Below are 15,530 nucleotides of genomic sequence, written 5' to 3'. Positions count from 1 at the left end.
GACTTAGGGACGCCTGGGTGGCTCAGTTGGTTAAGCATCCAACTCTGATCTCAGTTCAGGTCTTGATCTCAGGGACATGAGTTCAAGCTCTGCACAGGGCTCCATGCTGGGTGTGGAGCCTACTTAAAAAAATTGTTAAATAGTTAATGACCTAGAATTAAGTAATAAGGCAAGGAACACATAACACAACTATTTTTTAAGGATATATAAATTTTTTCATTCTTTCCTCTTTCTGCTACAAGCAGAAAGCAAAGTTAAAAAAAAGGAAAGCAAAGTTTTTCCATGTTCATATATTTTTCTACCCATATTTTGGAAAGAGAAAGACACGAGTAAAGAGAAAAGGGGAAAATGAGGAGTTGATGAGACAGAAGAAGGCTGACATATAAAGATAGAACAAGAATTCTCAAATTTATTCAGTCTCATTTCTCTTTGAAAAATCTCATGAAAAAAATAGATCCTCACCAGAAAAAAAAAAAAGGCCTATTCATACAGGATATGCATATAAGTTCAGTGGACCCACAGATTCTATGAAGCACGTGAATACCTTAGAACAAAAATTATGACCTGGAGAGACAAAAAAAAAAAAAAAAAAGAGAGAGAGAGAGAGAGAAAGAGAGAGAGAGAATTAGGCACCAAATAGAGAGAACTGAAATCTGGAGTATTGGTATGACAAGCTTTCCTTATTGCTACAAATTTTAAAATCAGGAGAGTCTTTACAACTTCAGACAGGAGTAGGCAACAGCATTTTTCATCACTGTCTTAACAAATATTTTTTAAAGGTGAATCCCAGATTCAGATGCAGAAATGCAGAAGTGAACACCTGCATTGAAGTTTAAACAATTATAAAAGATAGGAGCATAGTAGGTTCACAGTAGTTGACATTTTTAAATGAAATCTTCTCAAGCCAAGCTTTGTGATCTTGAAGGTTTGGTTTCCCATAATTTAGTGTTGAAAACATTAGAAGCTGCGAGGGGCGGGGGCAGTTGAGGGAGAAGGGCTGAGGTGTGAAGAAAAGACAGAGGATCAAAGGAGAAGACAGCTCAAGCAACTGAACTATCTCAACTTTAATCAGAATTAAATTTTTTTAAAAAATTGAAAGGGAAAGTAGACAATTTTGCAGAATGACATCTGTGGGCTAACTTCAATAATATCTAAAGGACAGTTTTCAATTTTTATTCATACTATACCCTAAAGAACTAAAAGTCTGTGTGTTAAACGTTTTTGTATGCATAATTTGTTATTCTGTCTATAACTAATCTATTCTTTCTACTGTGTTCCCACATTGTTTATGTAAGTACATATCCTATCTAACCTAAAGTTTAGTCTGAAATCAAAAAAGAGCCCTTTAGGATATATTTAATCTCTTAGTTAAAAATGGTCAGTTTTGCAGATAACTTTCCTCCAGCTGCTTCTCTCCACAAGACAAGACAGTTGTATCGTTCACATGCTCTGGACTAGAGGCAGACCAGGATAATCAACAATTCTGGGATGTAGATTCCTTACCAACCTACTGTCAGGCTCCTCCTGTCTCCAATACAAAAGTTGGTCCCTAGTAAACTTTTGATCCATTCTTCTTTGCTTGGGGCCCTGTTTCTGTTCAGAGTTCAGGTCCAGAAGGTCTCATCTTATCTCCTGCTGGTACTAACAACCATTCTAAGTCTCCTCCTACTCCTTCCTGGCACAGACGATCTATCCTATGGCCATGTCTGAAGAGCCATGCTTCTAGACCGTGCTTTTGGGTCTCCCCAAGCATGTTTTCAGTGATGTGACATAGGTCAGTCTGCAAAGTGCAAATCTAGATTCCTCTCAGGGTTGCAAACTAGGGCATAGAGAACTGCCCCACTCTGGATTTGGTGATATCCTTATCTAACTGCCTTATCTATCTACTACCAGTCTAGCTTGAAGTCTGAAGGACAGAAATAGAGGTCCCTGTGTTTTACCATTTCACATGCTATTTTGTCTCTATTTCCTTCCCACAAGCATTCAAGACTGGGAAAGAGAGTTCTCCCCCTTTTCTCCTCCTTCTTCTACTACCGAAATGTTCCCTATCTGAAACTCAGTGACCTAGCTTGCCAAACAATATTTCTCTCATGCTTAAAGATCAAACAATATTTCTTTCATGCTTAAAGAGACAGAAACTTTAAGCAATTCAGCAAACAACAGCCTGACTTGCAAGACAAAGTATAGATGAAAACACCCTCTTTTTTACTTTCAGAACCTGAAATCGCTTCCCAGATTTCATGGATGCTTAGACGAATGAGAGTGAAGGAAGATTCAGAAGGTCAGAAAAGGAATCATATAAAAATTTAATCTATTAACATTGTTCTATACCCTAAGTCAACTCTCCCTGGTCCATTGGCACAATCAAGTCAAGCACCCTTTAGTACCAAAAGGATTTACATTGACAAGAAGTAATAGAAGTATTACCAGTACCTGTCCCCTTCTTTGCTTTCCTGCCCCTGGCTCCAAGGTATGCTGGGATGGATGGAGTACACAGCTAAATCAAAGATCATTGTTTCTCCTGAAACATCATTCAGCTTCTAACACTTTCAATTCCAGGCAGGGGAGATCCAGCGGAGTTGTGCTGAGTCTCAAGGCATCACCTTGACTGGTGGTGGAGGGACAATTAACACTATTTGAATTAGCCTCATTCAATGTACAAAATTATATAGTCTCTCTCCCCATGTCTGCCCATCAGAGCAGAACCTGTTTTTATAGCTCTCTCTCTCCCAAGGCTCCTACTGCAGAATTATTTCCTTCTGAGACTCAGGAAGAAGAGACTCATATTGTCTATTAGCTCAACTACTTTATCTTACTTAGAAAGACAAGTTTAATAAATCAGAACATTCTTCTATCTGAATCCTGTCTACCAACACTATGTTATCTTTAATTCATGAGTGTATGTACTATCTGAACTTTGAACAGTAGAATGGCCTTGACTCTTTTTTTAATCTCTAGGGGAAAATTCCTATACACAAATTAAAATCTTGTTTCACCTTTTTCATCCCAACTCTCAAACTGATATACTCACACACAGAATCTTTAGAAATCAAAAGAAGGGAAAAGAGATTAATGATGGGGAGCAGAGAAAAAGAAGGCAAAGTTCAAGTCTACTTTTCTAACCACCCAGGAAAACTGGATGTTCTCTGAAGGATGACATTTGAGAACACAATGGGAATGAATAAACAATTGGCACGTGTTGGGAATTGGGCCTAAGAGATGCTCCTATACATAACTAACAGTGAGGGGAAAGAAGAAATGTTTATTCTGGGTCAGAGTATTCTGGAAAACACTTTTAGGGGATATATCTTAGTCTGTTTGAGCTGCTACAACAAAAGACTATAGACTGGGTGGCTTATAAACAACAGAAATTTATTTCCAGTTTATTCTGGAAACTGGCAAGTTTAAGATCAAGGCACCGACAGATTCAGTGTCTAGTATGGGTCCACTTCCTCATAGATGGCTGTCTTTTCACTGTAACTTCACATAGGGAGAGAGGCAAGAAATCTCTCTGGAATCCCTTTCATAAGAGAACTAATACCATTCATAAGGGCTGCACCCTCATGACCAAATCACTCCCAAAGACTTCACCACCTCCTAACACCACACTGGGGATTAGGTTTCAACATATCAATTTAAGGGGAACATAAACATTCAGTTGATGGATATTAGAGAAAAGAGGGTCCAATTTGCGAGAACAGGGTTTTCAAGTTGATTATTACACCTAGAGATTTTGCTCCATAGGGTTGTCATATATTAAGGTAAGTTGCCTGGCATCTGTTGAAGTATTCTTTCAAACTATTTAAACATTTCACTATCTTTTTCACTAAATCCCTGTGAGAAATATTCAGTTTAATCCTTGCAAAGTATTAATTCATAAAATTTCTGAAAACACAAAACATTTTAATGGCAAATTTTACTTCATGTATGAATATCTCAAGTATCTCTGAGCTCATTGAAGGCACATTAAGAGGTTTGCTACATCATTGGCCAATGCCAAATGTTACATCTGGCATATAGTAGGTACTTAGGGGGAGAAGGAGTGGAGGGGAAGGGAGAGAAAAAGGAAGGAAAGAACTAAAGAAGAGAGAGAGGAAAGGACAATGGAAAGAAGGAACAAAAGAATAGGGTGGGAGGAAAAATAAGTAAATATTAGACAGACATAGCAATGCCTTCTTCTTGACTTATATGAAATAGCAAATCTTATATCAATTGCTGACAGAGTACTCCTTGAGGGGGTAACCGACTTGACAGGACAGTGTGACAAATAAATATCTCTTAGGCCAATAGAATTCTGACTCCTTGAGGATGGTCAGATCTGTTCTAAAAGAAATCTCTCAAATAACAGTTTTGCCCACAGGAGAACAAAACTCTCTTCACCAAGTAGTCCCATATACCATCAATGACTCGTGTGGTTGGGGATACATGTTAAGAATTGTCCAAATATTCCACATGTGCCACAGACGTTGTAGCTCTGGAACCCTATTAATTCAGTTAATGCTAAAGGAACTTATGCTACCAAATATAGACATCTGTACCCTGGGAGGTATGTGTGTGTGCCTGTGTGCATTTATACGTGTGCACAAATATGTGCTCACATAAGAGTATGCAAGCAACAGAATAGTTCTTGTTTTTATCACCTTTTGCCTATAATAGTTAATAATTTTGAACAGCCTTCTTCTAATTACAAACACAAAACAAGAAATTTTGAAAACTACAGAAAATTACTAAAAAAAAAAGTAAAAGTCACTCATAATGCCAAATGCAGAAATAAGTACTATTAATATTTCGGCATATATTTCCCAAGATTTTTTCAACTGGGATTATACTATGCTTAATATTTTATGAGCTACTCATACTCATATTATTAATCACCCTGAATATTATTGTCTGTCATGAAGTATACATTCTTTTGCCATGTGTTATTAATGTCTATAGGTATTTCTTATCATACAGACTTAAGGTCCTTTAGTAATATTCTTTGGTAGTCAGTGTGAGTTGTTTATATTTTTTTATGTTTGCTATTAAATATTAATGGTCTGATTCACATCCATCATTATTTCCTTAAGGTGAATTTTAGGAGATAAAATCAGTAGATCCAAACATATTTTCATTTAAAATATTTTAATATATATATATTTCCAAATTATTCTACACATATGTTGTGTCACTCTTACCTCCCTCTACAATGCATGAGTCCCACTAACCTGAACTATTGACAACACTGGCTATCATTTCTCTTTCATGTTCAAATTTTAAAATACAAAATACATAGGTTTTTATTTTTGTTAATCCACTGTGCAGTTAAACAACATTGTTTTTTCATTTTGTATTGTTTTGTTGGTTTATGTTCTAATCATGTTTCTGTTATTCATGTTTTTTATGCTCATTCCTTCATTATTTTTTGTAAAGATTCTTTATTTAATGAGAATATTCACTTTTGGGGGGCTTAGGGGTAAATTTCTGGAAAATATGTCATCAAGTTGTAGTAACGGCATTTAACACAAGATCTACCCTGTTAACAATTTTTTTAAGATTTATTTATTTATTTGAGAGAGAGTAAGCAGAGGTGGTGAGAGGTACAGGGAGAGGGAGAGAATCTCAAGCAGGCTCTGTGCTGAGCATGGAGTCCAACTCAGGGCTACATCCCATGACCCCAAGATCATGATCTGAGCTGAAACCAAGAGACAGATGCTTAACCAACTAAACCACCCAAGCACCCCTTAACAAGTTTTTAAGTGTAAAATACAGTGATAATTACAGGCATGATGTTGTACAGCATATCTCTAGAACTTATCGTTATGCATACCTGAAATTTACATTCATAATATGTGGACATATTTAAACTTTTATTCATAATATGTTGACATACAAAAATTTTTAGTTTTATGTAGGCAAATATGTCAATTACCATTGTTTTTACTATTTATGTTTTATAATTTGAGGTAGAGATCTTATTTTTATGATTAATAATGCTTTCATTATTACAATTTATTTTTTTTAAGATTTTATTTATTTATTCATGAGACACACGGAGAGAGGCAGAGACACAGGCAGAGAGAGAAGCAGGCTCCATGCAGGGAGCCTGACATGGGACTGGATCCTGGGTCTCCAGGATCGCGCCCTGGGCTGAAGGTGGCGCTACACCACTGAGCCACCAGGGCTGCCCTTAAATTCTGATTGCATTAAACCTCGTTCCTAAAATCTTTATTCAGTCTCTTTAATTTAACTGATTTGGTGCTAATCACTAAATAAACATAGCTGTGTTTTCATATCAAGTATTTGGTTGTACCTGCATACCTTACTCTTCTTTTTAAAAAAACAAAAACAAAAAACGTGTATAATTTTTTTGTTCTTCCATCACACTTTCGTATGACTTTAAGTTCTAAAATGTTTTGGAGCACATAATGAAATTGAATTAAATATTTAAATGAATAGGATAAAATTAACACTTTTACAGTATTCACACTTCCATCCTGGAACATGATATATACATTTATTTAATCAAGACTCTTTATTTTTAAAAAAGGCTTTGTATAATCTCAAGTGTACTGCTCTGTTTATACAGGTTCCAAACTCTTGTTCATTTTTGTTAGTTTTTGAATATCCAGAAAATATTTTTGAGAGACGTCTATGAACAATGAGTTAATTTATTCTTAAAGTTTTGCTACTAACGTGAATGAAAACTGTTTTCAACAATGTTTTGTGATCATTGCTGATTACTATAGCTCTTTATTTTTTATGTATTTTATAAATATTCTATTGCTTGTTAATCTTAATACTTCTGAGTTATTTCAAGTTATCTGGATAACAAATCACATTATCTACAAATAATAATTTTGCACCATCTTTTCAACTATTTTTACTTCAAATTTGTATTTCTTTATAGTATATGGTAACAGATTTCAGAATAGGATAGTATATTAGTAAGCCTAGAATGAACTATTCAAATTTTCAATCTTTATGTCCATGTTTTCCCCGTTTTACTTAATTTTTAATTATAAGAGTTTTATTTCATTAGACTTTTCAAGGAAGCAATTTTTTATATTAACCTATTACTTTTGTGATGGTTTTTCAAATTATTAAATTCTTCCTTTTGCCTTATCATTTATGCCTTGTTCTTAAATTTTATTTTGTGAAGTTAAAAAAATATTTTGAATAGGACACTTAATTATTTCATTTTCATTCTCCTTTTTCAATAGTGAAGGTTTTTAAGGTATGTATTTTTTTTACTATATATATGGATGCATCTCCTAAATTTGAAGTGTTCAAAATGATAGCATTTTTTAATTTCTAAAAACATATTTAATTTCTGACCATGAGCTACCAGCCTGCTTCATACAAACAACTTTTATAACTTCCTTACTGTGCTAGATATTATAATGTTGGTTCCTGATGAATCATGCTCCCAGTTTTCAAGCTTTATATAGTTCTCTTTCATATTGATTCTGGGCTTGGACATAAGACTCTGGCCATGCATCAACATGCATGATGTGAACAGAGAGTTGACAAGCATTTGTACACTAGGACTTATCTTCTTGGAACTCAGTCTCCACGCTGTTCTCCTGAAGAGAGGGGACATATGGAAATACATTCTCTGAAGGATAAGATACTGCATGGAGAGCCAAGGTAGCCTGGCCAATCTCCCAGCTTAATGCAGCTGACACTGCATGGCATAATGAATCACTCAGTTAACCAAAATAATCATAAAAAATAATAAATCCTGTTATTTTAAGCCACTAAATGCTGGGAACGTTTGCTATGTAAAATTTTCAATTTTTCTTTTTAACCTTGATCTGACTCAATGATTTTTCTATTTAGCTAAGTTTCTGAGAAGATTATTGAGAAGAAAGATATTTAAGTCTCCATGTATCAAATATGCCACCCACCAACAAGGCAATACAATCTACAGTTAAATATGAATTAAAAAGGCTTTTTTTTCTCTCTTTTGTTTTCCATTGCAGCAAATGAATCCTTGTTTATTCCAGTATCATTTTATTAGTGATCCAGTAGAAACATAGGACATGATTTATTAAATATCATTATTCTCAAAGTCCTTATATATAATTTCTAAATCATATCTACTTTTGAAAATACAAGGTGTCATGCAGAACATTTAACCAATGGTAATTAATTTGTTGTGTTATAGACCTTTTTTTTAAAAAAAAAATATTTTATTTATTTAGTTGAGAAAGAGGGAGAGCACAAGCAAGGGAATAGCACAAGAGGGAGGGGGGAACCAGGCTTCCCACTGAGCAGGGAGCCCAAATACATGAGGCTCAATCCCGGGACCCTGGGATCCTGACCTGAGCCAAACGCAGACGCTTAACCAACTGAACCACTCAGGTGCCCCTAGACCTTTTTAAATAAATGAGAAATTTGTGTGTCCTCTCCTCAGAAAAATACAACTTTACAAAGAAATTATTACATACAATTTCAGCAGTTTCATGGATCATCTGAGGCGAAATCATGGACTCATTAAGGAAAATATGTAGTGATTTTCAAACACATTTTAGCCAACTAATCTGTCCTCAGATAAAAACTAACTAGGGGGATGCCTGAGTGGCTCAGCGGTTAAAACGTCTGGCTTCGGCTCAGGTCATGATCCTGGAGTCCTGGGATCGAGTCCCATATCAGGCTCCCTGCATGGAACCTGCTTCTCCCTCTGCCTGTGTCTCTGCCTCTCTTTCCTCTCCCTCCCTCTCTCTCTCTCTCTCATGAATAAATAAATAAAATCTTAAAGGAAAAAAAAACTAACTAGGAAGGAAAAACAAAAGAATAAAAGACAGAGTTACCACAGCTGAAGCAAAGATGGTGCCCTGCAACCCACCTGTTGCCTTCAATCTTCCATTTACCTTCCCCCACACCACATCCCTCCACAGAGTATAATTTGTAAAGCGCTGTTTTAAAATGCCATGATAAAATTAAATACCTAAAAAAGAGATCCATGAACATGATGGGGCTGGGCCCAGAGAAGTTCTGACACAAACTAAGAGCAAGCATAGAAGAAGGAGAAACTGGATTCATTGGAATAAAGAAGAAGAGACTGGATTCATTGGAATAAAGATAAAAGAAAACACTGAATGACTGGACTGAGGCTCAACACGAGACAGCAAATTATTTGCTGCTTCTAAATTAGTTGGGTGGCCACTCCAATTAGTTTGTGTCAACTTGACTGAACCATGGAGTGCCTGGAGATTTGCTCTTACATTTTTCTGGATGTTTCTGTGAGGGTGGTTTTGGAGGAGATTAACATTTAAATTGGTAGACTACTAAAGCAGTTTAACTCATCCAGTTGTTTAAACAGAGCTTTAAAAAGGCTGGCCCTCCCAGAGTATTCTGCCCAATGACCTTCAAATTGGGACCTGAGCTTTTCCTGGTTTTAGGGCAGCTTCCAGCCTTTGGACAGGAACTGGGGCTGAGCTTTTGCCAGCTCCTATAACCTCATGAACCAATTTCTTATAATAAATTTCTTAAAATATAATTTATTATAAGAAATCTCCTTGTATATACTACATACTACATATATATACATATATATTTTTTTACAAATTCAAGATTTTATTAAAAATTATTTGTGATTTAATGCAATATCCCAATGTTTATAGAAAGCTTAGAACAAAGTAAAATAAAAAGTCATATATATATATATATTTTATACACATATATATATATAAAATAAAGAGCCCTGGAGAACTAAATACAACCATACGTCCAGGACAGACCAGCTTTATGCCTGTGGTCCAACTGTAAATATTAATAGCTCCCCTTCACTCACAGATGCATCCAGTGTTTTTGTTTTGTTTTGTTTCATTTTGGTTTTTGTTTTGTTTTCACACAGCAGAGAAAGATCATGTTTGTCTGCAATGTGTTACAAAAGGGGACCAGTGGTGGCCCCAGCTGAGTTTGTTGAGGGCTGCTCTACGTAAGGCAAACTCACTGGGGACTGCGAAGAAAAGCCCCAATGGGTACAAGAGACAGGGATGGCAGTGTGGACACGAGATAACGGTTGACAGGCTGAGAAGACGTGGTTCCTCATTCAGCCCACGCTATTCGTTCCAGAGCCAGTGGAGGCTAGTGGTGGTTGGTCCCAGTGTGCTCTTATTTCATGCCATCCTACCATCTTACCAGCTTCACCCTGCTCCTTGGGCCTATGGAGGATAAATTACCTGTTCATCCACAGAGAGTCCTGGATCCCATTAGGTTTGTTCCATTGGGCACAACAGTATCAGAATGTCCTTGTTCCTCCTAAGGTCAGTATGTTAACATCTTAAGCAACCCAGCAGCACTGGCAACCCAAGAGTAGAGCTACAAGTATGATAGAACATGCTACCTAAATAACTAAAAAAAGGAAAAGTATTAGGTCGAGACAACAGTTCTTGTTATATTAACAATATTCTCAAAATTATTTCTTTCTCAAAGTTAGGTTAGCACAACAGTTTAATAGAAATGCTTCATCTTACACAGAAGGAAAAGCAAACTGTTTCATATTCACCTTTTCCTCCACACAAGTGAATCGAAAGTTCTAAAACCTTAAACTATATTACCATTTAAGTTCCATCCTATAGGATTATATCTCCACACTTTGGTTCTTTTTCCAATTAATGGTCCATTTGTGGAATGCATATGTAGTTATTTCAGTTCTATATGGCTCATTAGAGAGCCTTCTCAGTTATGGGTTTCATTCCCCTTGGTCTGATATGAATGTATTCATTAAGGACATACTATAAAATAACTAATAAAGTAAATCTTGAACATTTAAAAAGAAGTAATATAGCACAACTTACCTTCCTTAAAAAATAATTTAATCTGTTGTGACTGTTTAAAGATTTGAATTCAAGAGAAAATTCTTTACAAGTGGTTTTTATTGTAACTTGGAACCTGACTCCTCATTCAAATGTGCATATTAATGTCTAATGCATATCATAGTAACTCCTGTGGGAAGAATAAATGTGTTAGACTGCGCAAGTATAAAGAAGTAAGAATAAACACGAAAACTGGCAGAGGGTCAGGTGGGAGGAACCTCAATTCTATTTATCCTTCCCTCAGTAATTTCCCAGTTTGCAAGAAACTATTGTCCCATTTAAATAGTAGAGCTGATCATGATTTAGTCTGACTTGTGGATAAAGTCCTATGTAAATGTGTTGCTCATTGGAATTGAATCAATTGAATCAATTGGAAAAATTCAATTCTTTTTTACTTTTACTTTTCTCTTATTTCAAGGAGGGGCCAGACTGCACCTTCCTGATTAAAAAGGGATTTTTTCAGCAAAACTCTCCTACTTCAAACACACTGACAGTTTTATTTTGAAAAACAAAACCCTAGATTTTTCATCAGCAAGCAAAAATTAGATTTTTTTTTCTCTACTGACAACAGGAAATTAGCAGAAAATATTAAATAAAAAAGTAACTGCCCTAGATGCTACCTATACATATGAATTATGGATGACTTATTAATAGTAAGACTAACTTATTAATTGAAAAATTGTGAGACTGCTCATTTGACCACTAGCACTATCACTTACAAGTAAATAATTCAACTGTGTACCAAGATCTAGAGATGCCTTTCATGGCTTAAGACCATAACATGATTACCAACGTGTCATTTGTAAGGCAAGCTCCCTTACATTCACACACATGCTGTTAGATTGAGCTCCATTCCAATCTAACATTTAACACTCAAGTTCAAATCATATAGACAATAGTAAACAAAAACCAACATATTATCCTAAATTGCAATGCTAACAAACTTTTCAAGAAATTACCATTTCGAACTTATATTTTACTGGTTTATTGCTATTGAGCTAAAATAGATATTTTTAAATGAGTATTTTAGTATTGATAAGTGATACAATGTTTCTCTTATTTTTGATATTATCCAAATCATATGAAATTGAAAGAGAGACATGAGCCATGGATGAAAAAAATCTATTACTCTTAGCTACATATTATGATGGTTATAGAAAATTATAGTAACAAAATATCAAAACATATTAATAATGCTATGATCTTATGAAATGTACATCAAAATAGACTTCAAAAGATCTAATGTAGACTATAAACAAATAACATGAAATAGTTTTCAACTTGTTCAGGTGGGATTAGGTCTTTAATTGATAGGATGGTGAGTCAATTCAGGAGGAGCTAAGTTGGCCATTTAAGAACACCGTCAGATTTTTGAATCTCTAAATTTGTATGTGTTTTCTTTGTCTTACCTTTCCCGTCTCCTCTTTCAGCTATTTACAGCAAGGCAGTCAGCCTAAAATAGTCTTGCCTGTCATGAATAAACTATATTCCTAGCAATGCATTACATAACTCTTGCACGGAAGCATATTTATTAAATATTTAAAATATTTATATTCTGTTCTGGCAAGAAGGCCGATTCATGGATGTAAGAGTCAGGGTCAGTTGATGAAGTGGGGTCACTCCTAATATTAGCCAACTGGAGCAAGACAGAATGCAATGAGGAAAGGTCTTCATTTAAAAGTAAAAATGCATAAATAAATGAATAAATAAATAAATAAATAAATGTAAAAATGCATACAAACTTGACATTTTGCTTATAGACACAGGAAGACAGCTGCGAAAAGAAAAGAATGATGATTGAGAACTTGGCTTTGGAGTTCACCAAGCAGGATTCCTCACATGGCTCTATTTCCTGCAAGCTCAGTAATCTGTCAAAGGAAAATCGATCAAATCTGCTTTAAAAATGGCTGAACTTACTCCAGATATTAGTTTTAAACAAGGTGATACTCTTGTAATATGACTGTATCTACCACACCTGAGAAAGTCACCAGTTGATTTAGTTCAAGTGTCTTAAGTAGAAGGGATGTGGCTAGGAGCAGACTTTTCAATCTCCGATTTTTTACTCACAAATGTTCTTGGGATTCGTAGTAGGCAAATACAGAGGGTAGGGAGTTAGCAACAGTAAAATAAACAAGAATAAAGCAAGTCATAGGCCAAGGTCAAGCATCTCTCCCACTGAGCAAAAATAGCATCAGAGCCCGAATTATGAAGAAGTGAGTCTTCATAAGACACTGACAGGAGGAATTGCTAAGACTGATTCTAGTTGTTGGAAGCCCATGGAAGGTGCATGCTCAAGTGCAAGCAGAACAGTTTACAGTGGCTCAGTTCCTACGTGAAGCTGGGAAAGCCACCAATGACTCTGCATTGACCATTTGCGGGTCTTTCTACTGGCTCTCTCCAGATACCAGGCTTCCTTCTCGGGAAACTTTCTTGGGATCAACTATCAGAGAATTATTTTTTCTGAAAACATTCTCCTTTATATATTTTTTGCTCTCAAGCTATATATATAGGTACATAGAGATAAATTTTCTATATTACTTTCCCCATTTTCACAAGTATCTATGGAAATATTTTCTCCTGCCAAAGACAGAAGACAACTTATCAAAGCCTTTGACCCACCAAATGAAAGTTTTGTCCTGTATATTGCCTGTTCTGCAAACCCACTTCTCCTTTCTCATTTCTAAGCAAAATCTTTTCTCTCTTCTCATATTCTTTTAACAAATAGCACTTAGTAGGACTTAAAATTCCATCTGAATGAAGGAAAATAAATTCCCTTTTGACTTAATCTTGAAATCCACCTAGGTACTATGTATGATAAAGAAATAGCTGCTTTCTTCTAATGTAACAAAGAAAGAAATACGAGAATCTATATCCTGCCATATACTTACTGAACTCTCTGTAGTGTCTGCACGCAATAAATCTTAAAACAGTAGGTAACATTCTATGTTTGAGAACCCAAACTTTGCTTTCCTGGGCTATCATCCAGAATAGAATAGAGCTGTGGTCTTTGCAGCAAATTTCCAACTGCTGTTGTTCATAAGTAAAAACATGTTCCCGTCTGTTTGCATGCCTTTTATCTCCCTATCTATCTTATAACCACGGCATCAAAGTGAATCACACTTAGAACAAAACATTATAATGTGACTGTGAGAGCCAAAAGTGCCCCTGAGTCCTCCACACAGAATGGCAGCAGCAGTAATATTTTAGGATTTTTAAACTCCAAAGGGTAAATGAAACTCGGGAGCCTGAAGTATGGACTGCTAGACTGTGCTTTCAACCTGCGCTTTAATTTAGTACATTTGCCTCTAAGCCAAAACCAAAGAGATACCAGTAAGACAACTTATCAAAGCTCTTACCTCATCAAACGGCAAGTTTTAGAAAAGTCCTTGTGCTTCCTTGACACTAGTCCTCTAAATTTCTAAAACCATATGTGTGTCTCCCATGGGGAAGACTGGTCACATACTTGATGCCTACTTCCAATGCTTATTAAATACCCCAAGGCTTCTCTGTCTTCTTTGACCTTCAGAGTTCTATAGCTCTGATGGTCCAATGGCCCTGTGGCTCTGTAGCTTCTGAAGCCAATGTACTAGCACATTCCATATCTCCCCCAACATTACTTAGGGAAGTTTTCCTAAACTTAGAGCGCTACCATCCCAAGGAGCCGTACCACTCCCCCGTCCCACATATTGCATTCCCCCTGAATTTCAACATCCACTAGCAAAAGACTAGATCTGAAAAATCCCTGACTGCTCTCGATCTATGAAACGTTTGCCCACTGAGAGTACCACTTCACCCCATCTCCTCTGTATAGTTGCTTTCCATTAACTCTCCTCCCTCACTTTACTCATATTTGATTACAGCATAAATGCTATTCTGACACAAAGCTGTTACTAATAAAGAACACATTTATTTTCATTATTAACATTCTCTGCCCAATAAGGCTCAGATAACTGTAATGGAGAATTATGATATGTTCAAGTTTTCAAAAATTATCAGCAGTCCTTCTCTTTCAACAAGAGATTGAGTGGAGAGTTTGGCAATCGGAGAATTATAAACAATTAGGAGAGAAACACAGGTGTTGCCAAACATTAGCACTACAAAATATCATTTTTTAATAGTATCACCTGCAGCCCTAGGGTGATAGTATTTCCTTGTAAGCAAACATTTTTTCAGTTAATCCCATATTGGACCATACCTCTGTCAATGTTTATAATGAAGGTAAGCAGTTTGTTTCTGGCCCCAGGACACACTGTAAGAAATAAAATGTGCAACCTCCACTGTGCCTTGGGGAAGCGTTTAGACATCTGTACATTTTACATAGTCTTTCCTATGTTGCCACAGAGAGTATCATCTTGTCTTCTTCTTTGGTAGCTCTGGGGTAATATACAAAGGTGGTTTTGAGTTATGAAATGCCAACTGGGGACCTCTCAAAGTGTTCTCAAATATAATTCACTTCTTTGGAAATAGCGATTATCAGTTCTTCCAAAATATGATTTAATTACGTACTTACATAAAATGTCATCATCCTAGTACACTTGACATTTTTAACACATATTCTATTCCTGTCATCTATATCAATGACAAATGACAGAATAAAGGCCTACTTAAAAATTATATTATCTGAGACATTTTATATAATTATGGGCAATTAGAATTTATAAAACATTTAAATGAATTTAGCTTTTCTTTAAAAGCCCAGTAAGCTCATAAGAAAGTTAAAGCATG

At 35.7% G+C, this 15,530-nt stretch overlaps 1 long non-coding RNA gene across 1 annotated transcript in view; it reads left to right on the top strand.

Annotated features, from left to right (window-relative positions):
• The window catches only part of LOC118352797 (uncharacterized), a 56,691-nt gene extending 53,970 nt beyond the window's left edge, over window positions 1–2,721 (top strand). The window contains exon 3 of the long non-coding RNA XR_004810547.2: window positions 2,216–2,721. This is a non-coding gene — a long non-coding RNA (uncharacterized LOC118352797). The remainder of the gene's footprint in view (window positions 1–2,215) is intronic.
• The last annotated feature ends 12,809 nt before the right edge of the window (window positions 2,722–15,530 follow it).

This window comes from Canis lupus, chromosome 29 (assembly GCF_003254725.2).
Source record: "Canis lupus dingo isolate Sandy chromosome 29, ASM325472v2, whole genome shotgun sequence".
Classification (NCBI taxonomy): domain Eukaryota; kingdom Metazoa; phylum Chordata; class Mammalia; order Carnivora; family Canidae; genus Canis; species Canis lupus.
This window is presented reverse-complemented; position numbering and strand designations above follow the sequence as displayed.